This window comes from Pleurodeles waltl, chromosome 10 (genome assembly GCF_031143425.1).
Source record: "Pleurodeles waltl isolate 20211129_DDA chromosome 10, aPleWal1.hap1.20221129, whole genome shotgun sequence".
Classification (NCBI taxonomy): Eukaryota; Metazoa; Chordata; class Amphibia; order Caudata; family Salamandridae; genus Pleurodeles; species Pleurodeles waltl.
The window spans coordinates 593,388,385-593,415,966 of NC_090449.1; the positions used below are offsets into that span (position 1 = coordinate 593,388,385).

The 27,582-nt window shown below is 45.6% G+C and overlaps 1 protein-coding gene across 2 annotated transcripts in view; it reads left to right on the top strand.

Moving 5' to 3' along the window:
• CRHR2 (corticotropin releasing hormone receptor 2) overlaps window positions 1-27,582 on the top strand; it is a 1,806,030-nt gene that overhangs the window by 1,406,812 nt on the left and 371,636 nt on the right. The window lies entirely within an intron of this gene.

The window sequence follows — 27,582 nt, forward strand, 5'->3', positions numbered from 1 at the left end:
GTTGAGGAAGTTGGAGGAGGGAGGTAGGAGACAGGGACAATGGCTGCCGTCAGTGCTGAGGCCAGAGCGTTGAACGATCGCTGATGGGCAGCCTGACCCGAATGAATGCCCTCCAGGTATGCATTACTCCGGTGCACCTCCCTTTCTACACCCTGGATGGCATTCAAAAGGGTAGACTGCCCAACAATGAGCGTCCTCAGGAGGTCAATGGCCTCCTCACTGAGGGCAGCAGGGGTAACTGGGGCAGGGCCTGAGGTGCCTGGGGCGAAGGAGATGCCCACCTTCCTGGGTGAGCGGGCACGGGTCGAACGCTGAGGGGCTGCTGGGAGGGCGGAGCTGGTGCGCTGGGTGGTGGCTGTACCTGTTGTTGCGGTGGGCACGGATGTTGCCGCCACCACAAGGGAGCTCCCTTCCGAGGACGTGTCTGTGTCGCTGGTGTCACCACGTGTCCCCGCTGTGGAGCTCCCCTCGCCCTCCGTCTCACTGGTGAAATCCGAGTCAGTTGCATGGCCCTCCATGGCCATGTGAGATGCAGCTCCCTCGTGCTCCGATGCCACTTCTCCTCCGCCTGATGATGCTAATGCACACATGAACAGGAAGACCACCAAAAAAGTGGGGGGGGGTGGAGAAACAAAGACATGCTGAGTGCATGCATTGGCGACACCGTTGGCGGAGAGGACAGACACAGAAGCCCCCTGCACTACGCCGCGCACTTGGGGTACACTACTCAATCCGTGGGACATGGCCTACAAGCCTATGGAAGACAACTCCACACATAGGTGACACAGGGCCATGAATAGCTGTAATAGGCAACCTACAGAGGTGGGAGGTGAGGGCTCAGGGCCATGCCTTACGGAGGGGCCTAGCCTACAGAAATCGCCCTGGCCTAGGGATACCCACAGCCCTCCTCCCCCACCCAGACACCTCCAATGTGCGCAAAATCAGCAGAATGTGCTTGTACTCACCAGTTTGTGTCTGCTGTGATGTCCTCACGCGCCCATCCAAATCGGGGTGGGCCACCGCCAGGATCCGGGACATCAGGGGGGTCAAAGTACGACTGGCACCCCTCCTACGTTGGGAGGCCATCCCCAGCAGAGCCTCCGCGGTCTTCCTGCTCCCGAGGCGGATGTCCTCCCACCACTTCCGAGGACGTGTCTGTGTCGCTGGTGTCACCACGTGTCCCCGCTGTGGAGCTCCCCTCGCCCTCCGTCTCACTGGTGAAATCCGAGTCAGTTGCATGGCCCTCCATGGCCATGTGAGATGCAGCTCCCTCGTGCTCCGATGCCACTTCTCCTCCGCCTGATGATGCTAATGCACACATGAACAGGAAGACCACCAAAAAAGTGGGGGGGGGTGGAGAAACAAAGACATGCTGAGTGCATGCATTGGCGACACCGTTGGCGGAGAGGACAGACACAGAAGCCCCCTGCACTACGCCGCGCACTTGGGGTACACTACTCAATCCGTGGGACATGGCCTACAAGCCTATGGAAGACAACTCCACACATAGGTGACACAGGGCCATGAATAGCTGTAATAGGCAACCTACAGAGGTGGGAGGTGAGGGCTCAGGGCCATGCCTTACGGAGGGGCCTAGCCTACAGAAATCGCCCTGGCCTAGGGATACCCACAGCCCTCCTCCCCCACCCAGACACCTCCAATGTGCGCAAAATCAGCAGAATGTGCTTGTACTCACCAGTTTGTGTCTGCTGTGATGTCCTCACGCGCCCATCCAAATCGGGGTGGGCCACCGCCAGGATCCGGGACATCAGGGGGGTCAAAGTACGACTGGCACCCCTCCTACGTTGGGAGGCCATCCCCAGCAGAGCCTCCGCGGTCTTCCTGCTCCCGCGGCGGATGTCCTCCCACCACTTCCGGCAGTGGGTGCCCCGTCTGTTGTGGACCCCCAGGGTCTGGATGTCCTTGGCGATGGCACGCCAAATGTCGATTTTCTGATGGGCGCTGACCTATGTGACATGTACAGTGGGAGAAAAAAAAACAAACATCACCTTCTGCATGCTCGATGTGAGTGGCCCCCCATCCCAACCCTTGCCATGTGGCACATGCTCTCATCTGTCATTTGATGCATGCCTCATTCGCTCCCCTCCCCACCATCTTTCATTCACCCCACTCAACCCAGGCATTGGCCACAAAGCATGGTCCCAGTGTACTTACCTGTTGGTCTGGAGGACTGTAGAGTAGCGCATACTGGGGGAGGACCCCATCCACGAGTTTCTACAATTCTTCAGAAGTGAAGGCAGGGGCCCTTTCCCCAGTCGCAGCAGCCATTGTCTCTTCCAGACTGAGGTCACAGCAGCACTTGCAGTATAGGTCCTCTCCTGTGGATGATCAGGTATTGAGTGATTAAGCAGATAGAAAATGGCGGTCATGCCCGCGGCGGTGCGTACCGCAACCGCCGGCGCACATCGTCATTGGCTCCTGAAACCCATAGGGTTCAATGTTAACCAATGTGGCTTTGCGCCGCGGTCTTCGACCGCCTACCGCCACGGTGTGCCACGCCAGCGCATTGACCTCACATCCCACTGTCGCACTTCACAGGTCAGGCAGCCGCCATTTCAAGGGCCCCCATATCTTAATTTCTACTGCGTCACACATACCTAGGCCTTGCATCAACACTCATACAAGCCATTCAATGCATTGAGAATCGTGTACTGTGCAAGCTGTGGGAACGTACCTGTGGGTTGATTGACTCTGTGCTCCATGTTGTCCTTCCTAGGCACCGTCCACTGGGACTTGTGAGGAGATGGAGGAATCTTCCCGTGTACAGACCGCTGGTGGACCTGTCGACAATGGTAGAAAGACATGTCATACTGACATACAGGCTTGACAGAGCCACTATACAGGAACTGTGTGCCCAGCTGGAGCCAGACCTGATGTCACCCATCCCCCAACCCACAGGGATCCCCCCTCTAGTGCAGGTTCTGTCAGTGCTCCATTTTTTGGCAAGTGGGTCATTTCAAACAACAGTGGCCATTTCATCAGGGATGTCTCAGCCTATGTTTTCCAAGGTGTTGTCCAGAGTGTTGTCTGCCCTGCTGAAATACATGCGGAGCTACATTGTTTTCCCTGAGGTGGGCGATTTGGCTACAGTGAAGGGTGATTTCTATGCGCTTGGACATATTCCCAACATCATTGGTGCAATTGATGGGACACATGTTGCTTTGGTCCCCCCCAGCACGAGTGAACAGGTGTACAGGAACAGAAAAAGTTATCATTCCATGAATGTCCAGGTGGTCTGTTTGGTTGACCAGTACATCTCCCATGTAAATGCCAAGTTCCCTGGGTCAGTGCATGACGCGTACATCATGCGAAATAGCAGCATCCCTTACGTGATGGAACTACTTCAGAGACACCGTGTGTGGCTAATTGGTGACTCTGGTTACCCCAACCTGTCATGGCTACTGACCCCAGTGATGAATCCCAGGACAAGGGCAGAGGAACGGTACAATGAGGCCCATGGGCGTACTAGGAGGGTGATCGAGCGGACCTTCGGCCTCCTGAAGGCCAGGTTTAGGTGCCTCCATATGACAGGTGGATCCCTAATGTACTCACCAAAGAAGGTGTGCCATATCATCGTGGCCTGCTGTATGCTTCACAACCTGGCTTTGCGACGCCAGGTGCCTTTCCTGCAGGAGGATGGTCCAGATGGTGGTGTTGTGGCAGCTGTGGAGCCTGCGGAGAGTGAAGAGGAGGAAGACGAAGAGGACGACACAGACAACAGGGACACAGTAATACAGCAGTATTTTCAATGACATACAGGTAAGAATCAACACCGGCATTTTACATTTACTTAAAGTCTCCTGCCTCTCTACTGTCTGAGTTTCCCCCCATTGTATGTTAACTGAGTTGTGACTTTCCCTTCCAATTTCAGAGATGTGGGCCCCACTCCGTGACCTCTGCTTTGTTTCCCCATGGACTACAGCTGTGTGACAGTGGTATGTTGTCATCACAATGTAACTGGACATTTTGGCAGGGTTCTGTGTAATACATTTGTTCAAAAATACAGGCAGACTCCAGATTATTTTTGTGCAATAAGTGTGTTTATTAAAGTGCTCAATTTTGGGTAATGGTTGCAATTCGGTGATGGGTGATGTTGGAGGAATGTCCATGGCAGAGTCCAGATTTTCAGTCTCACAGGTGCATTGTCCATATGCCTGTGGAAGGTTGAGCAGGGGCAGTTTAAGGTTGGACAGGGTGACAATGTGGGACAGTGGGATGACAATCAGGGGGTATCCTTTCATGGCGGGGGTCTTGGCATCTTACTCTGTCTTCTTCCTAGATCTCAGGCCCCGCTTGTGGGGTGGTTCTCCTTCTGCAGGGGGTGGGGTTCTGGTGGCCTGTTGTTCTTGTGTCGGGGCCTCCTGTCCACTAGCGCTGGCGGCGGTGGTAGCCTGTTCTTGGTCCATGCTAGTGACAGGGGCCCTTTGTGGTGCCACATGGTCCCGCAATGTGCTGACAATCTGATTGAGAGCCACAACGATGGTGCCCATTGCGGAACTGATGTTTCTGAATTCTTCCCTGAACCCCATAAACTGTTCCTCCTGCAGTACCTGGATCTCCTGGAACCTGGCCAGGACCATCACCATCGTCTCCTGGGAGTGGTGGTATGCTCCCATGATGGAGGATAGGGCCTCGTGGAGAGTGGGTTCCCTGGGCCTGTACCCCCCCTGTCGCACAGTAGCCCTCCCAGTTCCCCTGTTTCCCTGGGCCTCTGTCCCCTGGACTGTGTGCCCACTACCACTGCCCCCAGGTCACTGTTGTTATTGGGGTGGTGGGTTAACCTGAGTGCCCTGTAGTGGTGGACACACCGCTGATTGACGTGTCCTGGAGACAGAGGCATGGGCCCGCTGGGTGGGTGCTGTGCTGGTGTTCCCAAAGGGGGGTAGGTCTGCTGTGGCCTGTGGCTGTCTGAGGGGAACCGACTGTCCCGAGGTCCCCGATGGGCCGGGCTGGTCATCTGGGTCCAGGGAGACAGAGCTGCTGTCATCACTGTGGGCCTCTTCTGGGGGTGGAATGGACATTTCTGGACCCTCCTGGGCGGTGTCGTGGCGTTCGGGTCCTGCAGGGGTATAAGAGTATGGTTATTGCTTCTGTGTGTGCCATAGCGTGCAATGGGTGGGTGCCCATGTACCCCAGTGCTGGCATTCCCTTGTGGGGGCTGTTGTGACGGTGGTTTGGGGGGGGATGGGTATGTGCAGTGGGCATGCTTAGGTGATGGGTGTCCATGGTTTGTGGTCGCATGCAGGGCTTGGTGTTGGGATGGGTGGGTTGTGATGGTGAGACATTAGCAAGGAGGATGTGTGATGGGGGTGGGGGGGAGGGTGGGGGTATGATTTGGCATGCCGGTGGGTGGAGGGGGATGAAGTAGTTGAGATTAGACTTACCAGAGTCCATTCCTCCGCCTACTCCTGTGAGGCCCTCAGGATGCAGGATCGCCAAGACCTGTTCCTCCCATGTTGTAAATTCTGGGGGTTGAGGTGGGGGTCCGCCGCCAGTCTTCTGCACCGCGATGTTGTGTCTGGATACCATGGAACGCACCTTCCCCCGTAGGTCGTTCCACCGCTTCCTGATGTCGTCCCGATTTCGTGGATGCTGACCCACAGCGTTGACCCTGTCCACTATTCTTTGCCATAGCTCCATCTTCCTGGCAATGGTGGTGTTCTGCACCTGTGTCCCGAAGAGCTGGGGCTCTACCCACACTATTTCCTCCACCATGACCCTGAGTTCAGCGTCTGAAAACCTGGGGTGTCTTTGGGGTGCCATGGGGTGGTGTGGATGAGGTGTGGGGTGGTGTTTGTGGTGATGAGTGTGGTGAGTGTGGTGGTGTGTGGTGTTTTGTGCGTGGATGTTGTGTGAGTGATGGTGTTATGTGCCTGTGAATGCTCTGTACTAGCTGGTGGTGTCTCTCTCTGGCCTTAGTCACTAAATGGTGGTCGTAGGGGTTTGTGGGTGATGTGGGTGTGTGTTTTATATTGTGTTGGGTGTGTGGGAGTGGTGTTTGTATGTGTATCAGGTGTGTGTATTTCAAAATGTCCAATGTGGCAGTGTTTTGGAGCTGTGTGTGTATTTTGACCGCGGCGGTGTGTACCGCCAATGGAATACCGCGTGGATTCGTGGGTCGGAATGGAATGGGCGTATTTCTGTTGGCGTGACGGTGGAGGTTTGGTCATCGCCAGTTTTTCGCTGGCCGTTGGTGTGGTGGACTTTTGTGGATGTCGGGTTTTTGGCGGTTCGCCTGTTGCGGGTCAGAATGACCGTGGCGGTTTCCCGCGCCCGCGGCGGTGTTATGGCGGTCTTCTGACCGGCGGTAAGCGCCTTTTACCGCCGAGGTCAGAATGACCCCCTTAGTGTTTTGGCAAAAGCTAAGCACGACTGTGACAGGAAAGATCAGGAGTTAATGTGATGAAAATCACTGCAATGTAGTTAAAGCATTACCACTTTATCCATCTTTTTCATGATAATTCATATATATGAAGGTAGCCAGATATAAATATTATAATGATCAAAAGATCACCTAAATTCAGAAATAGGATAGGGAAAGATACAAAGGGGGTCATTCCAACCCTGGCGGCTGGCGGTATGTTGGCGGTAACACCGCCAACAAGCTGGCGGTGTTCCGCCAGCAATTCTGACCGTGGCGGTAAAGCCACGGTCAGACCACCGGCCCCTCCACTTTCCCGCCAGGCTTCCGCCTGGCGGGCATAATCCCCAGGGCAGCGGTGCAAACACAGCTGCCCTGGGGATTATGAGTCCCCGACTGCCAGCCTGTCCGCGGCGGTAAACACCGCCATTGAAAGGCGGGCGGTAAGAGGACTGGGGGTGCCCCTGGGAGCCCCTGCACTGCCCATGCACTTGGCATGGGCAGTCCAGGGGCCCCCAGGCATAGCCCCATCACGCATTTCACTGCCCAAATTTCGGGCAGTGAAATGCGCGACGGGTGCTACTGCACCCGCTGCACATCAACATTGCCGCCGGCTCTATTACGAGCCGGCGGCAATGTTGATGTGCCATTTCCGCTGGGCCAGCGGACGGTAATGCTGTTACCGTCCGCTGGCCCAGCGGAAATGTCGGAATAGGGAGGCATGAATACCGCCGGCAATGGCGGTATTCTGTCTCCCCCGGCCTCGGCGGTCTGGAGAAAAGACCGCCGAGGTCGGAATGACCACCAATGTGTACGAAGAAACAACTCAATCAATCAATTAATCAATCAAATCCAAATAGTTCCATCCATAAGTCATAGTAAGGGAACATCCACACCCACAAGTAAGGCCTGAAGCAACATGTACAGTACAAAACCCAAGCTGATACTCTAAAGTTAGCCCATGGAGAAGCAGATACGTGAGTAGGACAAAGCAGGACAGAAGGTGAAAAAGAAGAGATGACCACAGCAAAGACCACAGAGAACAGCAATAAATCCACCTGCATTTAGTGAATGTGATGGGGAAGCCTACGTTTGTGTCCTCCCTATAACAAACTATTGCACCCAAACATTACTTAAATCCCCTGTGACAAGGTCCCTGACTGGGGGATTACCCTCATGTCGGGGACCCTGATGTCCAAACATGTCTCGATAAAAACACCAGGAAATTACAAACATTTGTCAGACATGGCCTCACACAAAATGCCCTGGGTGTTATGCTTCATCATTGCCCAGCCTCACTTGCCAAAGAATTCTCTAATGGAAGGCAGGCCCTCCATTTTTGCAAAGGATGCTTCTCATTGGTAGAGGTGTGGAGAGGCACCCAGTTAAAAATCTTGGTAGCTTTCCCCACAATATTCCTCTCTTAATGATAGAATGGCAGCAAGATAGGTAAAGTCTTTGTGAGTGATAATTACTCCTGCATTTAATGGGTTAACATGTTTCAGCCCTAAAGTTGGCCCAGAAAGGACTCCCTGGCTTTTATTAGGACCAGGATCTCTATGTTAAAAATCTGATTTACTGTCACCATTCATTCATTCATTCATTCATGTGACAGCATGCATACATTAGGGGCATATTTATACTCTGTTTGCGCCGGAATTGCGTCGTTTTTTTTTACGCAATTCCGACGCAAAACTAACTCCATATTTATACTTTGGCGCTAGACGCGTCTAGCGCCAAAGTCCATGGAGTTTGCGTCATTTTTTAGCGTGGACACCTACTTTGCGTTAATGGTATGCAAGGTATGCGTTCCCGTCTAAAAAATTGACTCCGAGGCATGTGCGCCGTATTTACACTCCCGGGCAAAATTCACGCCCGGGAGTGGGCGGGTCAAAAAAAATGACGTCCAGCCGCTTTTGCGCCGTTTTTTAGCGCCTGGACAAGGCAGGCGTTAAGGGACCTGTGGGCTCGGAAGGAGGCCAGAGGTGCCCTCCCATGCCCCCAGGGACACCCCCTGTCACCCTTGCCCACCCCAGGAGGACACCCAAGGATGGAAGGACCCATCCCAGGGACATTAAGGTAAGTTCAGGTAAGTTATTATTATTTTTTTTTTTTGTGGCATAGGGGGGCCTGATTTGTGCCTCCCTACATGCCACTATGCCCAATGACCATGCCCAGGGGACAGAAGTCCCCTGGGCATGGCCATTGGGCAAGGGGGCATGACTCCTGTCTTTGCTAAGACAGGAGTCATTTCAATTGGGGTTGGGAGTCGGAAAAAATGGCGCAAATCGGGTTGAAGCGAAAAATTTGCCTCAGCCTGACTTGCCCCATTTTTTGGCACCCAAGCTCCATATTCCCCTACGCCGGCGCTGCCTGGTGTACGTCATTTTTTTTCACGCACACCAGGCAGCGCCGGTGGCTAACGCCAGCTAACGTCATTGAATAAATACAGCGCCCGCATGGCGCTTCAGAATGGCGTTAGCCGGCGCAAATTATTTTGACGCAAAACTGCGTTAGCGCAGTTTTGCGTCAAAAAGTATAAATATGGCCCTAGATACACATTAATATGTTCCCACTGGGAATTAATTTGCGATTTCCACAAGGTTCTAGTCGTACTGCTCTACACAAACACAGGTACATGAAGAGAATTGATTAATTTACACACATAAGACACAGGGACAAAAGACATCCTGGACAAGAAGAGTTGTGTCCAGCTAGTGCCTTTGCATCTGACAAAAGTAGTGGGTGTCCACTGCAAACCGCTGTAAACAGGTGAGAAAACATGTAAAAATGCAATAAAGACATGTAGACTTGCAATCAAACATACATACTGCCTTATCCTAACAAATGTCCGTGGGCGCCGCATGGAGGAGTTCAACAAAAGGAAATCCTGTAGCTACACTCCGTGAGGAAAGAGTCCTATACTGAAGTAATTTGCTTGCGAAAGTGGTAAAGGAAACTACCGAGAATAGCATAAAAAGTATATACAGTATCGACTGCCTACTTATTCCATCAAGGATCTCTTCCTGCTGCAGAACCTAGATCACTGTTGGCCTCCTCCCGATGATGATCATGTGCAGAGTGACTTCCTATTCACAATGTTGAATGCATTAAAAGCTTGCATCGTAACTTCACTGTGCACAATACTGCTGAGAAATTTAATTTCTGGTTAAAGTCCTGTAATGTGGGCAGATGGGCCATTCTGAACCACCGACAGTTCTTTGAGGAGCAGTAATCAATATCATCTGTGTTGGGGAAGCAGAAAGGCCAGAGTGCCATCCTTCAACATCCCTAACGACTGTTGTATGGCGCAGGACAATTCACAACTGCTAGGGATTCAGGAGCACCCTCAGAAAAGACCATCAACAACCCAATGAACTAGAATGAGATGAACAAAGTAGTCACAAACAAAGTCAGGTCAAGGAAACCCAAAATAAAAGGGCTCAAGACCCAGGAACAAGTAGCTGACACCTGGCTGAGACAAACTCCTAAGCAATCACAGATTAAAGAGGAAATAGGTACTAGATTCAAATAGCTGGAAGGACTTCTTCCCACATACATATTAAATTGGAAGTCAATAATTCTAGCCACGTGGAGTGAGAGGCTCGATGCAAAGAACGACAAGCCTACCAAGGCTTTGCAAGATCTTGCAAAATAGCTGCATAGCAGCGGGGGCCGAATACTGGGAGGGAGGCAAAGTAAGAACAGAACGAAAAAGAACCATTGGATATAACAATCCCTCCAAATCAACCATATGATGGAAGAAATGGGTTAAGGAAGCAATCAGCCACAGAAAAAGCTCTCTAAGATGGACATCATAAAAACCAGAATGACCCCAATAGGTACAGAATCAGTCAACAAACAATACAAGCCCCAGAACTTTCACAACAAAGCACAACTTCAAGAGTTATTCAGCCCAACATACAGAATATGAATATTCCAATGCCCTAACACTATTATATACATTCCACAGACTTGTGAAACTCCAGTAAGGCATTCGTGTAATTTGAATATGGAAAATTAACAGTGTGTTTCTTTACACTCGATGTCACAAGTTGAGCAGAGGGTGTAATAAATCACGGACATGCCCCTATGCCACTCAGTAGTGATTCTAAAAGCAGATCAAACACAGTGGGCAAGGACTTTGCAAATCCTGCCTGAGAATTTTTTTTACACAAAAAATCAAACGCCTTTGAAATGGAAAGGGATTTTTACAGTTCCAATCTATAACAAATTTAGGTAAAGTCAGAAGGACTCGCCATTTCCTATAGAAGCATTGGGATTCTGTATTCTGCATCTTTCCAATAGGTCTGGCTTTCATTTTCAGTTATAAGTTAGACATGTTTGGGTTTTGAAATGCCAATTGACAAAATACTGTAACGTCATTAGATTTCATTTGGCAATGTGCAAGCAGCACAGTATGGAACCACATTGCTACTAGCGTGTCTAAGCATATAGCAATTTTTCAAGCTTTCTGATGCCAGTCACATGCACTCACTCACAGCAACAAGCTCATGCACTCACTTGCTATCTCACTAAGTACACACACAAACGTGCTGACCCAAACCCCCCACTTATATTAACTCACACATGACCCTCTTTTCTGCATTTTCTCACAGTCACCACATGCTTCCACTCGTGTGTCACTAAAGCACTTGCTCACATCAACACCCATAGTATCACTCACTATAGATCCACTCAGAGAAGACCCTTTCTCATTTAATCACATCATCATACTCAGTAATTCCGTCATAGTATCATCATGCACCCATTTTCACTATCTCACTTTGTCACTCACTGATGCACTCTCTCATCCACATCACCCCGGTGTTCAGGCACTTACCTAACATGCAAACACTCACAATATCTCAAGCATGCACTCATTTACATCACCCCACCCATGCATTAATTGGATTGTTTCATCACACATGGATTCACAGTAGCTCACCCTTTCCCCTCACTCAAACCTACAGAAATATTCAGTCAAATGTCACACCAAAGGCACACTCAAATAATCCAAGTTCCTCACCCGTGCACTCATTCACACCAAAGAGCTATTAGGGAGAAAACTGCGCTATGATTTTATTCCTTGTTTTGTTGGAAAGTTCATTTATAAACGTTCTGTAAATCATTCAGTAAAAACTGAGGTGCTCCTTAAATATATTTCTATAATATGGAATCTCTTCATTAAAGCAATAAAATAAGCTTTTATTTTAAACATTGTCAATTTAGCATCTTAGAGTTAAATATAAAGACATTTGGAGACTGTGAATATCAAATCCCAAATATCAAAGGGACAGAGAATAATAACTACAATATCAAGGATAAAATATTACAAGATAAGTTTCTATACCTAACTCCAATTATATGTACTTTGGTTATATTACCTACTGGCAGTTGCCAGTAGATAATTAAAGTTAGAACATAGAAACTATAGGAAAAGCATTTTTTGTTGTGCTAATAACTTTGGCTCCGCTTAATGAATCTTCAAAAAAATTCAAAACTAGTTTGCCACTCACTTCTGCTGGTTTTTAGAAAGTTTCAGGGTGATTTGTCAAGCCAGGGCTGAGGAAAAAAAGGGGGGGTCCCATGCAATTTCCTATAGAGATTTTAGACATGACTACAGCCCGAACCGCTGGATGGAAACACATTACATTTGGCAGAAAGCTAGCTCCTGGACCAGAGAGAGATCTTTTTTGTGATTTGGTGTAAATGTGTTCAGTAGTTTTTGTGCAAGTAAAGAAAAATCAAAATTGTATATCTAGAGAGGAGAATCCTCTATGATTCAACAGATCATGCTGAGATCTGATTTGCTGACAACACTTCAACCAGGAAGTGTTGGTGGCCATTTTGGGGCTTGGGTTTAGCTGAGTCCAAAAAAAGTGAAAAAAATAAAAGGGGGCAGTGTAGGAATACCCTGACTCCCTAGACCTGGTGTCAGGGACCCCGCCAGGGCCACAAATAATTTGTTTTTATAGTTCTTCCCATTAAAATTGTGAAGGATCTGCGGATCTCCAGATTTTTATTTTAGAAAAAGCACAGTCTTCTGTACTTGTTTAAAGTTTACCCCAGGTGAGCCAGGTCCTGGGGGCATATGTAATTATACATTTTGAGGAGGGGTACGCATGAGGCCCCTTCCCATGCCCAATATCTGCCCAGAAACTGCCACCTCCCTTGGGCCATGCCAACATTAAGTGAAGAGGAGGGGGGGTCAAATGCCCCCAGTTTTCTATGCCATTTACATTCCGGGGAGCCACCACCTCCCTACGGCAAGGCCAAAGTAATAACAGTGGATGATGCCATAAGAAAAAGGGGGAGAGGGCTGCACGGGCCCCCTCCGGGGGCATTGACATATTTGTGGACCACCACATCCCTGTGACTTGGCTGAATTTTCAAGAGGGACGGTGGCCACATGGCCCACCCTCCTGTGCCATTTTTGGCACTGGGGACAGCCACTTGCCTGGGGCAGGCACTACGGAAAAAAAGGAGAGGGGTACCTTCCCCTAGCAGGGGCCGGCTTCCTATGTCCCAAGTTGCCACCTCTCAGGAACGTAGTTGTTTGCTGTCACTTGGAAGGAGCTTTGACAGCTCCTCCCAAGCGAAAGCAAACAGTAAGTCTACTCCTAGCGGCCTGGAGCAGGACAACTGCTTCTGCTTGCTGGGAACAGACTTTTCATCTGTTTTCCTGCCAGCAGCCGAGCAGCCAAAAACACATATTAAAGAATTGCTCCTGCATGCAGGGAGCACCATTTTGTGCTGCTCCCTGTGTGCGGGATCAATGCCGGCCCCAGCTGGAGGTGCAGAGCCAGAAGGGACCTGGGGGCCCGACGGACCCCAACAATGCACACCGAACTTCCTATTGGGGCCAGAGCACCCAAGTGGCAGGGACCTAAGGGATGGAGTTCCCGGGCCGAAAATTACTCTTTAAGTGTGGCCCCCACCCCTTCTATTAATTGGCCAGGCCCCTGGGGAGGGGGTCTTTGGGGCCAAAATCATCACAGGGCAGGGGCTGTATGGCTTCCGTCCCTATTTAGTAATTATCCGGTCCCCAGAGGATTTGAGATCCTGGGGCCATAATTGATACTGGGACAAGGGCTTCATGCCCCACTCCCAGATTGCCTGGATTGCAGGTTGTGGCCTCAGGTGAGGCCCTGCAGCCATTCCCCTGACAAGCACAGCTGAAGGCCGTATGTAGTGTGGGATTATGTGCCTATAGAGGGATTGGCCTGCCTCAGATGTGTATGGCCAGAGGCCATGCGTGGTGCAGGGTGGGGTGCCTACGGGGGATTGGGTGCAGGATCTTTCCGCAGGCCAGTCTATCCAGCCAACCCCTGCTGTGCCTGGCCAAAGGGCATACATGGTGCAGGGTTTGGTGCCTACAGGGGGTTGAGTGCACGACCTGGCTGCAGGCCAGGGCAGTGCGCCGCAGGGGTTGGATTAATGTAAGATAAATAAATATTGCTTAACGTCAAAAACATAGAAATTCAGTGAAAGAACCAAAGGTTACAGGGACGTTAAAGTTAGGAAATAGAATTATGAAAGCCTTTGAAATTAATTGAAAAAAAAAAGGTTTCATGGATGTTATATTTAGGTTCAGAACTTACATGCACAAAACCATAGAAATAAAAAAACCAACCCATTTTTTGTCATGTGGGTAGCTGTTGATTTTGGACTTAGGCATGTTCGCCAGCCAAAGCAACCTACCAATGTAAGTCTTTCATGAAACTGGATATGCAGGGGAATCCAGGGTGGTCTGGCTTTCGTAAATCCCGTATTTTTTTTACCCACAGTTAGTTTGAAACCTCAAACTTGAGTGATAAATTCACATTTTCCTCACATTTCTGTGAGAGACAGTTCTGGAACCTATGGGTATCCCCAAATTTCCTACCACCCAGTTTCACAACACTTCTCTCGATAAAAATGGGTCCTCACTTTTGGTATTGTCCTTTATCCGGCCCTTGGGGGTCAGAAAGTCTGTTGTGCTTGGCCTGTAGTGGAGGCATGGCCTCATGCCTGGACAGGTACCCAGTGCTCTTTTTACTCCTGGGGGGAAGATTAAGGGTAAACATCCATGAGTGGCAGTAATATTGCTGTATCTTTTCTTGGGTGGAGATAATACCTAATGCCTGGGTGGGCCACCAACACCCATTATTTGGGAGGGCTTTTCCTTTATCTAGTAGGTTTCCCCCCTGGTGAGAGATGGGGAATAAACACCCCAAACAGTCACTGGGGTTGCAGAAAGACTGTTGCACCTGTTCTGAGGTGGAGGCACAGCCTGATATTCCATTAGCTGCATCTACCGCTTCTTGTTTTGGGGGGCCTATTTTTACACTACTATCTAGTGGCTTTCAACATCCCCTGGTGGTGTGCAGACTCCGTATCTGTCCCCTGGGGGGCCACGACGATAGACTTTATTGCCTCTTTATTGATTTAGAGATTAAATATGTCCTCTTTACCTGCACAAATTGGCCTGTCTCACATTCGTATGAGTGGCAATCTTGAAAACAATTTACCCCCATTTAGCTTAATTTTAAGTCTTCGTGACCCCCAATGGGTTATGAGAGAGGAGCATGATATTTCATTTCAGAGATAAGTTAACTATGTAATCTATTTAATCAAGACGTATCAGCCATACCTTATCTTTTATTTCTTTGCCCTAGTCTGATTGCAAGTCATCACTGAGTTATTAAATTGTTATTTAATTGTTGCTTGTAAAAAAGGGTCAAAGGTGCATAATTTTAATATAACATGTACAGTGAATGTTTGTTAATGAGTGTGACATTTTAATTATATATTTGAATACAGTGTGTTGTGCTGAGCCTCTATAAAAACATTAATTAATGTTGGAACTGAACTGAATAAATCATATTAAGAAAGTGGGGCCCCATATGAGCTGGTGGCAACACTTCTCATTTCATTCCTGAATTCAAGTTCAACAGAGAGGCCTGATGCATGTATATCTAGGACGAGCACCACATCAGCTACACTCCCTAAATGACTAACTGTCTGGTCCACTATCCATTCCCAGAAGCATCAAAGAAGATGGGGACATCCTAAAGAAAAAACAGAAAAATATCTTCTTGGGGTAGTAGGGAAAGGTTCATCATGACTTGAGATATTTATGAGAACTTGGCTGAAAAGAATGACGTGTTGTAGAGCCACAACGGCGAGCAGTAAAAAGATTCTAAGACACAGCCAATGAACACACTGACCCCACAATGGCAGGATCAACCCATGGCCCAAAATGGTAGGCAAGGTAGACCCCAGTTTCAAACTGTGATGTAATGATGTATCAAAAGTGAATGCCACACCAGTAAACTGAATTATTGGCCAGGGTAAAGAAAAGAGCTACATTCTAGAAAAACATTGTTTGGGTCTAAAACATCCCTCAGGACTCTGCCTGCAAGTGAAAAGAAAATGCAGAATGCTCCACCTGCAGAGCAGGATCTGCATCCCATTAATTGGACTAAACAGGAAGGAAGCAAGCTTGAAAAATTAGGCAAGCTCATAAAACATCCAAGAGATGTAATTCCACAATGAACCAAACAATGGGTACTAAGGAGCCCCGTCTTGTGGATGAGTGACATAAAGAGACAAGACATGTCATCAATCATCATCAATCAGGTTTCATAAAGCGCAGCACTTTCACCCTCGTGGGTCTCTGGGCGCTGGGGAGCCATGCCTTTAGTTGCTTCTTGAAAACTGTTAGAGAAGGGGCAGTCCTGAGGTGTAGGGAAATGCTGTTCTGTGATTTGGCAGTGATGTAAGAGAATGAGGGGCCTCTACTGTGGGAGCGGTAGGTGTGGTGGACGTGTGCTAGGTTGAGGGAGGTAGAGTGGAGGTTTCTTGAGGGAGTGTGGATTTTCAATCCATGGTTGACTCTGTTCCTTGATTATGTAATGCCTTGAAAGCCAGCGTAAGGATCTTGAACTTGCACCTCTTCTGCACTGGGAGCCAATGAAGGACTCTGAGGTGGAGGGGTGACACTGGTGCGTCTGGGGAGGTTCAGGTTGAGTGTGGCTGCTGTGTTTTGTATTGACTGCAGTCTCTTAAGTGGCTGGCAGGGAGACCGGCGTAAAGGGCATTGCGGTAGTAGACAGCTGGTGATCAGTGTGTGCGTGACCATTTTTCTTTTGCAGAGGGGGATCCACTTGAAAGTTCTGCAGAGCATGCAGAGTATGCAGAAGTAGGAGGGGCCACTGAGATTACTTTGCATTTCATTGAGAGTTGACTGTCAATTATGATGCTGAGATTCCGATCAATGACTGAGGGGGTGGGTTGGAGTAAGAGTTGAGCTGGCCACCAGCTGTGGTCCTATATGGTGGAGTTTTTTTGAAGATCAGGACTTCTGTCTTGTCAGTATTGAGCTTGAGGCAGCTGTCCTTCATCCACATGTCTACGTCATTCATGTCATTGTGGAAGCTGGTTTTGGCAGTGTGGGGGTCCTTGGTGAGGGAGTGGATCAGTTGGGTATCATCAGCGTAGGAGAGTATAGTGATGCCTTGGGATCTGATGATGTTGGTGAGGGGGATCATGTATATGTTAAAGAGGGTGGGGCTGAAGGTGGATCCCTGGGGTATGCCCTGTACTAAACAAAAGCCAGCCACTGAGAGACCACCTGCAATCATAGCAGCCAACTTGGAACAAATACACCAAGGAGTATCTTTATGACATAAAGTCTGGGTCAATCCAAGTGGAAATATCCCCACATCAATACCACTGCTATCAGCAAAGGCATCAGAACTGACCCCTGTAACAGGGAGAAACAACCACAGTGGGAGCGTCACCCTTAGACAAAATAGTGATACCAGGATCACAAAGAAGGTGAACCAGGACAGAGGGATATATTGTGACTTTGCCTAGGATTCCAAAAAGAATGAAGGAACGATCAGGCCCTAAATACACTAGTACAAAGACTGGAACATAGGCACTGGGACACTGCTTTAAGACAGTGTTTGGACTGGAAGCAGCAGCATGACAGCCAGAGGAACAGGAGGAACAAAAGAGCTGATCACCAGAAAGACCAGTATATAGGCTTTAAGAAACGTGGGGGCATAGTTATACTTGTTTTGTGCTGAATTTGCATCATTTTTTTAGGCAAATTTGGTGCACAACTAACTCCATATTTATACTTTGGCGCTAGACCTGCCTAGCCCCAAATTTATGGAGTTAAAGTCACTTTGGACGTGGAAACCTACTTTGCGTCAATGAGATGCAAGGTAGGCGCTCCTGTGCAAAAAATGACTCTATGGCCTTGGCGCCATATTTATCCCCGTGCTTAAAATCATGCACGGGGAGGAGGGGTCAAATAATGGTGCAAAGCTTGCTCTGCACCATTATTTAACACCTGGGTCAGGGCAGGCGTTAGGTGACCTGGGGGCCTATTTCCATGGTGGAACACCATGGAATAAGCCCACAGGTGCCCTTCCCCGGCCCCAGGGACACACACACCCACACCAGAGGGACAGCGGAGGATGGGGGACCCCATCCCAGGTAAGTATAGGGAAGTATCTTTTTTTTTAAGTGCCATTAGGGGCCCTGAAATGGGCCCCCCTACATGGCACTGGGTTCAATGGCCATGCCCAGGGAACTCTAGTCCCCTGTGCTGGCCAGTGGGGTGGTGGCATGACTCCTTTCTTTTTTAAGACAGGAATCATGTGGTATGGATGGTTTTGCGTCAGAAAATTATGCTAGGCTGGTTAGTCATTTTTTTCTTTTTTACTCTAACCTGCCTAATGTTATTTTTGGGTGCAAAACCCCCTTCTTCCATACCGCCAGGCCCACCATGTTAATGGCATTTTTTTACGCTAGCCTACCCTTTTCACTGGCTTGCACCATTCTGTAAATATGGTGCTCGGCTGGTACTCAGAAATGGTGCAAGCCGGTGGTAAACTTTTTGATGCAAAATTGCATTACTGCAGTTTTGCACCAAAAAGCATAAATCAGGGCCGTGGAGTGAAACTCAACTCAAGGTAAAGAGTACATTGAATTCAGCCCAAAACACATACAAAGGTGAAGTCATTACTGTGGCAAAATCTAATCTCTTCTGGCAATACTCATAAAATGAGTAGGTATCACACCATCACACAAGGACCTCTTCTGTCTTAAATATCAACGATACTGACGCCAGATTCAGATGCGTAATTGACAGCAATGTTAACAATGGACTTTTTTATTCTGTTTTTTAATAAGTTTTAGATGAAATGTTTGTTTTTGTCTTGTTTGCTTTTATGATTTCTTTTTAAAAATAAGCCGAAAAGAACTACTTTTGACTTTGACTACTACATCAAATAAGCTGGCAATAACCAATGGAGGGCTCCTTCCCAAACAAAATGTTTTTTTTTTTTTGTGAGTGTATTTATTTTGCTTGCTCCACAACCCCCCTCTCCCACACACATATCCTGCACAGACAGGCCTCCAGTCCTTCGCAGCTATGTTTGTGCTTTATAATTCTCCTTAATGTGTACCCTTTTGGCAAAAACGTAACAACTGGAGAATCAAACCATTTTTCGTGCAGTTATCTGGCTTCATAATAGGTTAGTCAGAGTAAAGATGGGCAATTCAGGAGAAGCTCTGGTAAAATTTCAACTGAGCTCAGGCTATGCAACTAATTTCTATGTGATCTTACTCATTTTGAGACATGGAAATGCATGTTTTCTCGAATTGTGATCAATGTGCAGGAGGTCACATACTATGCTGAAGATACCATAGTCCCCGATTTGATGCCAGTAAGGCACTCAGAGGCGTAGAATGCTTCAGTTAAAAAAAAAAAAACACCCAGAAATAAAACAAACGCATGTGTTCCAGGATGTTCTAAGAAAAATATAGGCCCATATTTCTACTTTTTGACGCAAAACTGCGCTAACGCAGTTTTGCGTCAAAAAAATTAGTGCCGGCTAACGCCATTCTGAAGCACCATGCGGGCGCCGTATTTATTGAATGACATTAGCCGGCGTTAGCCGGCGTTAGCCGCCGGCGCCGTCTGGTGTGCGTTAAAAAAAACGACGTACACCAGGCAGCGCCGGCGTAGGGGGATATGGGGCTTGGGCGTCAAGAAATGGGGCAAGTCAGGTTGAGGCAATTTTTTCGCCTCAACCCGATTTGCGCCATTTTTTTTCACTCCCAACCCCCATAGAAATGACTCCTGTCTTAGCAAAGACAGGAGTCATGCCCCCTTGCCCAATGGCCATGCCCCGGGGCATGGTCATTGGGCATAGTGGCATGTAGGGGGGCACAAATCAGGCCCCCCTATGCCACAAAAAAAACAAAAAAAACACTTACCTGAACTTACCTTAATGTCCCTGGGATGGGTCCCTCCAGCCTTGGGTGTCCTCCTGGGGTGGACAAGGGTGACAGGGGGTGTCCCTGGGGGCATGGGAGGGCACATCTGGGGTCCCTTAACGCCTGCCTTTTGCAGGCGCTAAAAAATGGCGCAAAAGCGGCCGTACGTCATTTTTTTTGACCCGCCCACTCCCAGGCGTGAATTTTGCCCGGGAGTATAAATCTGACGCACATGCCTTGGAGTCGAATTTTTAGACGGGAACGCCTACCTTGCATACAATTAGTAGGTGTTCTCGCTAAAAAATGACACTAACGCCAAAGTATAAATATGGAGTTAGTTTTGCGTCGAAATTGCGTCAAAAAAACCGACGCAATTCCGGCGCAAACGGAGTATAAATATGCCCCATAATTTGGTATATCAGTAGTCACAAAATGAAGAGTTTACAAAGATTCAGTAGTTTGGTGTGTGTGCTTTACATCTAGGTTTGCTTGTGCTCCACATTACTACTTACTAACTATTAGAGGGAGAACCAATAAAAGCATACTAGGATTTTTAATGCTTGCACTTTTTTCAGCATTATTACACACATTTGGGAAGGCTTTGATCAAATCCCCTCTACAACTAGTATTGGTTTCCAAGCATCCTACTCTTCTGTTAGCCAAGAAGTTAACCCCATCCTAATCAAAATCAAATGAGTTACATTGAGCAGGATTTGGCCATTTCCAGCATCAGACACTAAAGTCAGACTCCACCAAATATAATTGACAGTTTGAATTTGAGATCCAGACCTCAGAATCAAATACTACCATTTCAACTCCCTTCATAACCAAGCACAAATGATTACACATTTTTTTCTTTTGAAGTTACATCTGCAGGGTCCGGTGTGGAGTAAAATTGAAGGCACGCAAGATGGACACGTTAGCTTTGAACTGCACAGTTAATTTGGGACACCTCCAGGGATACATTTTATGGGTTCACACGTGATTTCCTATGAGTCTGCATGCATGCCCACATAGTCTGCAAACTTGATTGCATATTTTCTTTGACGCATAGAAATAGTTCCAATAAAATGCAATTAAATAGACATTTTGTCCAAATTCATATATTTTTTAGAACGGGGCATATAAACTGAATTTGCCATAATATAGGTAAGCTTTCAAAGTTCAATGGTGATGCAAACATTACTTAATATTGCGATGCGTCTGGCTTATATTTTAATATTAATGTAATCTAAATGAATTCTTAAGATATTTTTTTAGATTTGTAAACATAGAAACCCATTCAAATATATAGGGGCATATTTAGAAGCCCTTAGTGCCACCTTGCACCCCCCTAACATAATTGTTTTAATGCCATGGTGGCGTTAAGGAGGCCTTTCTCCCACGCCGTAATTACAAAGTGGTGCAATGGTTGCATTGTATCACTTTGGAAACCTTTGTGCCACATTATATCTAACTCGTGGGGTGATTTGTAGGGTTATAAAGACGCTCAGGATCCTAATCGGCAAATTTTTACAAAGAAATAAGGGGTGCCTGCACAAGGGAAAACACCCGTCCCTCAAAGGTTCAAAAGAACCCCAACAAACTATAATACAATGTGCGGCACACCATTTGTGGACACAGTAATATAAATAAAACCCAAAATAAGTAATCTTAAAGAAACAAAGCAACCAATTTAATACAAGTTCGAAATGTCCAATCCAATCCAATGATCCAAAATAAAATCGTCAAATATTTGGTAACTCATCCGTGGTGATACAATTCAAGCCGTAATACAATTCAAGCCAACACGTGTTTTGTCATGGGAAATTCTTTTTTAGATCCCGAACGACTTCTTCAGGGCTAAAAATTATAAACATATTAATTGAGTTAGAAACCAAAATGCTCAAACTTCATGGTTGAAAAGTAAAAAGAGATCCCAGATTAAGAAACAAAAATATAACAAACAAAGGTCACGTGAGAGGAAAAAATATTAAAATATTAAACAAAGGTCACGTGAGAAGAAAAAGTATTATAGTGCCTCATTTGAAAGTTAATTTTACCAGAAAGGAAATAGACCCAGATGAGAATTATACTGAAACGATCCCCAAACAACAAACAACACCTTATATCCGGTAAACTTCCACCAAAATAAATATACTAAAGTGGTAACAGATCAAAACTCCAAAACTACATGCAAATACATCCTTTGTATCAAAACCCTAATAACCTAAGTTACACATGCATTATAAATTAGATAGGTGACATATATCACTACCTCATATCCACATGACTTAACATGACCTTTAATAATACCTCATGATTAGGTAAATCCTCAATAATCCAATAATTGATGTCCGTACTTAACATACGTTTCTTGATATTCACCACTTTGATCCTAATTATCAAATCTATCACATAGAAAGAAAAAAGAAAGAAGGCAGAAGAAAAAAGAAAAAAGAAAATGGAGAAAAGAAAAATGTAATTGATCTGCACACAATAAACAAAAACTAACCCCACGTGATATAGCCTCATCCCAGATAAACAAACTCCACGTGATCCCGTGTAAAATACCTTAAATCAATAGTCCAATAATAATGATGAAAATCCAATTATGTTGTAGTCTCTACTGTGTACTGAAAACGCAAAGAAAACACACGAACCTGCATCAAAATACATCCTAATGGATAGGAGCTCAAATCTGAGTCTCCTATTAGACCAATATTACCATAAAGTAAACCAAAGACCTCGTAAAGTCAAAAGGAAAGAACCCGAACCAGGCACTCACCAAGTTATATCCAATAGTTGCCAAAACGGTGTTCATATAATCCGAAACGCCGAAACACGAGTACGCGTATTCGCTGCAACCGCGTTCTTAAACACGGAAGCTAAATAGACTTCCGGTTCAACAAAAAGCTATTGTCATGGACAAAATAAGCGGACTAACGTCCGCTGCTACCTATTCAGCACCAAAAACATAACTAAATATCAATAATGAACCCCCAGAATTACAACAGCCATCGAAGATCTAAATAATTTCATCGTGAACAACTTGCTTTGCAGTCAAACATAAGAATGCTAACACACAATAACAGATCTGTTACTATTAAAATCCAAATAGTATAAACAATAGCAAACATAACCCCGAGATTTAACTGCACTCTGTGTATTTTCATGGCCAAATAAAAAATGAACCGCCCGTGACCGCAGTTACTGTATAGTCTTAAATGTATTAACAACATTTGGAGATTAGTCCCGAAATATCCAACAATCAAAGGATCAAAAAATAAACAATATAATCCTAAAAAACAGACAGTATCAGAAAAGAAACCCAAATCAACAGAATAAAGATCGTCAGTATTCAGTCAGAAAATTAATCAAAGTTGTAACCCACCCACATAGCAAATCTAACCCATATACCACTATGGTAGCATGATGTTAATGTTAGAGAATTTTGGTTATTGACTCAATGTCACGTCCCCCAAAAAAGGAGGAAAAATTGGCATACAGTATAGTTCAATCATATACAAATAGGGTAAAAACAAGAATAACACAGAGAGATGACATATAAATAAGGGTCAATTTTTAGTCTCCCAAGAAAAACTCCAATTCCCTATCAGAGTTAAGACCTAATTCCACAGCTCTCAGTCTCATAATCCATAATGCCTCTCTTTTGCGTAGGGCTAATTCTCTATTGCCACCCCTTGGGTCTCTAGAGACATGTTCGAGTCCAAAAAATTCAAAACTTTTGTTAATTGATTGTGAATCACAGTCAACAATGTGTGCTGCTATTGGGTATCTTACATTGTTGTTTTTCAACGCCCGAACATGTTCTCCAATTCTAGTCTTAAGTGGACGTATTGTGCTTCCCACATACATTTTAGAACACTTACATCGTATTACATACACCACATAAGTAGTATTGCAATTAATCAATGAATTAATTTTAAATTGTCTACCTCCATCAGAAAACTCCTTAATATTATGGCAAGACCAGCGGCATACTCCACAGCAACCACATTTAAAAATACCTACTGATTTTGTGGAAAGACATGTTTTAACGGGAGGACTGGTTGTAAAACTAGGACTCAGAATACTCTTCAGATTTCTACCTTTCCGATATGATGTTGGTACTCTTTCAGGTATTAAGTCTTTTAATGATTCATCTTGTGACAGTAAACTCCAATGTTTGATCATAAATCTTTTTAGAATCAGAGAAGCACCATTAAAATCTGTTATGAAACTAACTATATCGGACTGGTCCACCTTCTTACTTCGATCTCTAGTTCTCAAAGTGTCACTTCTCTTCAATTGTTTAGCTTTAAACTGTGCCTTCTTCACTACCTTGTTCGAATAACCTTGTGCTGAAAATCTCCTACCCATATCTTCTACCTGGTTTAAGAACTCCTCATCCAAACTGCAATTACGTCGTGCTCTCACAAGTTCTGCAAAGGGAATAGAAGCGACCTGATGTCTAGGATGTGCACTATCAGCATGAAGAATAGAATTACATGCTGTAGCTTTACGAAAAAGTCTACTTTGAATTTTACCATATGCAATAAATACTTCTACATCCAGGAATTCAATGCTAACTGAGCTGAATTGATATGTAAACTTCACATTCATGGCATTCGAATTTAAAAAACTACAAAATTCAACCAATTTCTGTTCTCCACCAGTCCAAATAAAAAAACAGTCATCTATATATCGTCCCCAAAACAATACATGCGTTTGCCATTGAGTCGATCTAGGGCCCTAAATCCATTTATGCTCAAACCAACCCATAAAAAGATTCCCATAGGAGGGGGAGAATTTGGAGCCCATCTCCACACCTTGTTTCTGTCGAAACCAATTTGTATTAAACAGAAAAAAATTGTTGGGAAGAATAACATGAATCATATCAATTAGCATAGCGGTGTGTTCCCACAGACTTGCCGATCTTTTATGAAGAAAAAAACGAATAGCTTCTTGTCCCAATTCATGGTTGAAACAGGAATATAAGGATACTACGTCCAGTGTAACCAGTAACATGTCACTTTCCCACTCTACATCATTCAAAATACTCAAAATATGTGTAGTGTCTTTGATGAAAGATGGAAGATTATACACAATCGGTTGCAAAAAACAGTCAACAAATTCTGAAAGTCTCTCAGTGGGGCCTGATATACCCGAAACAATTGGTCTACCCGGTGGGAAAGGCAGACCCTTATGCACCTTGGGTAGTGTGTACAGACATGGATATCTGGGATGGTCAACCCTCAAATAAAGATATTCATCTTTCCTCAGTAACCCCTTATCCCTCCAAGTGGACAACCTATTATTGATCATGTAGACAAGATTGGGAATGGGATACCATTCAATCTTCTCATAGCAAATTGTATCATTCAATTGTGAAAGAATCTCATTATCATAGTCAATCTTGTTCATGAGAACGACATTCCCCCCTTTGTCTGCTTGCCTAATAATGATCTCTTTGTCTTGTTTAAGTAATTTGAGTGCAGCTAATTCTTCTAAATTCAAATTCTTAGTGAACTGCCTATATTTATTCTTGGCCAAATGTTTGTCATAATTTTGACAAACTAAATCAAAAAAACCTGTCGAAAGAGTTCAAACCCCAAGATCTCGGAGTCCAACAGGATTTCTTCTTCAAGCCACTGGAGATACTTCTATTGGATTCTACCTCCAAATCCTGTAGCACTCTTGAAAGAATGCCTGGATCTTGGTCTCTTTCAGCTATGGATAAAATAAGTGCTGTGTCATGCACTTCTTCAATAGACAGTGTACTCAAAGATGATGCGGCCGAATCTGGTATAGAACTCTCAAACGGATGCTGGTGAAAATACTTTTTTAATTTGAGCTTACAAACAAATTTAAATAGATCAATCTTTGATCTACAAGTATCACCAAAGGATTTAGGACAAAAGTTGAGTCCTCCAGCCAGAAGACTCTTAGCACCTGTGGTTAACTCAAATTTAGAAAGATTAATCACACTAATGGATGATGGTTCATCCGAACTATATTTTCTTGTCTCTGGATCTCGTTATGACTCAATTTTGATCTCTTACCTTTACCACCTGTTCCTCTACTACCCCTCCTTGTTTTCTTGTGCCTTTGTTTTGGACAAATTTGCCTCGTTTCATCCTCATCAATTCTTGTAAAAAAGCATTCCCACCTATGACGTCACAACCTTGGGCAGACGTACTCGCACCACCATCCACCTCACTGTCACTTGTGATTGGGGTGCTAATGGATGTAGAATCTGAAGCATTGGACGTACTTGATCTCCTAGGAGTCAAGTTAGTAGGAATCAAATGATCATATTTGCTAGAAAAAGTGAACACCCTGCCTGTCATGTAATCTTTCTCATCTCGTTTTAGTTTACGTGCTTTTCTCTGCGTGATCTCTTCTTGGAATCTGAGTAAAACTTCCTCTAGAATTTTATAATTCTTATCAGTAGCTTCCTTTGAATTCAAGCCCTCAATTTCTCTTTCCAAAGTCTCAATCTCAGCTTGTAACTTAATCACTTTCCTCTCGGCATTTGTGATCAATATCTCCATGAGTTTCATCGAACTAGCCGTTAGCTCTTTATCCCAAAGAGCCAGCAAGTCTGAGTCCAGGTCATCATACGTGGGGAAAATCTGGGATCTCAACCCACGAGGAATGCGATTCAATTTTTTATATTGTTTCAGTGTGGCCCCATCCCACCACTTAGATAATTCACTTTTTTTCAATTTTTCTAATCTGCTGAATTTACTTCGTAAACCCTCATTTTGTGCATGCGAATTATTGCGAAGCGTATTTTGGAATGTGACCCCCCTGGCTAAACTGTCACTTCAGCCAATTTAGTCCTATCCATGATAAAAGTAACTGTATATTGAAGCTCAGAACCAAGCAACCCCCCTCAAATAATGTAATCTAACTCGTGGGGTGATTTGTAGGGTTATAAAGGCGCTCAGGATCCTAATCGTCAAATTTTTACAAAGAAATAAGGGGTGCCTGCACAAGATAAAACACCCGTCCCTCAAAGGTTCAAAAGAACCCCAACAAACTATAATACAATGTGCGGCACACCATTTGTGGACACAGTAATATAAATAAAACCCAAAATAAGTAATCTTAAAGAAACAAAGCAACCAATTTAATACAAGCTCAAAATGTCCAATCCAATCCAATGATCCAAAATAAAATCTTCAAATATTTGGTAACTCATCCGTGGTGCCCCAGGCATAATGTATGCAAGGGGGACGTTCCGACGCAGGTAGGCCTAAAAAAAATGTCACAGTGAAATTTACAACAATTCATTGGATCATTTTTTCCATCATTTTTAAGGCCTACTCAGAGCAGGCGTTAAAATGACACACCCATTTTAATGAATGGGCCTCCTTGTTATTTGGTGCACTAGCGTCAACATTTTTTAAGATACCGCAGCAAAGCACCACAATAGCATCAAACATTTTGATGTTATTGTCCGAAACAACTCCCATGCAGTGCGTATTGTAAATACACCATGGTGTATTAGGTTGGGTAAGGGCGGAACAAGAAAAGTGAGACATCAGGACTGATGTGCCACTTTCTTGCAAATACGCACCATAATCTTTTATGGTCTGGAATGAGTACCTACATGGAACAATAACCTTTTTTCAGCATGAATGTAATATCTCTGACAAGCCAGGAATACCAACCGCCTAAACTACAACCAGACACTTTAGTCATTTGTATTAATTTTTTACCTCTTTTGTTTTGTAGACATTGGAACCCTGCACCAACATCTTCACTTATGTACCGCCATTGGTGAAGTTTCTGTCTCTCCTGCATTTCTACCATAGGGGTTATTTACAAGCCCCGTGAACTGCTGGTGTGTCACCTTTTATGATACTCCAGTGGCACAACGTGCAGACACATATTGAAAAGTCCATGCAAAGCTACTTTGCATAACTTTT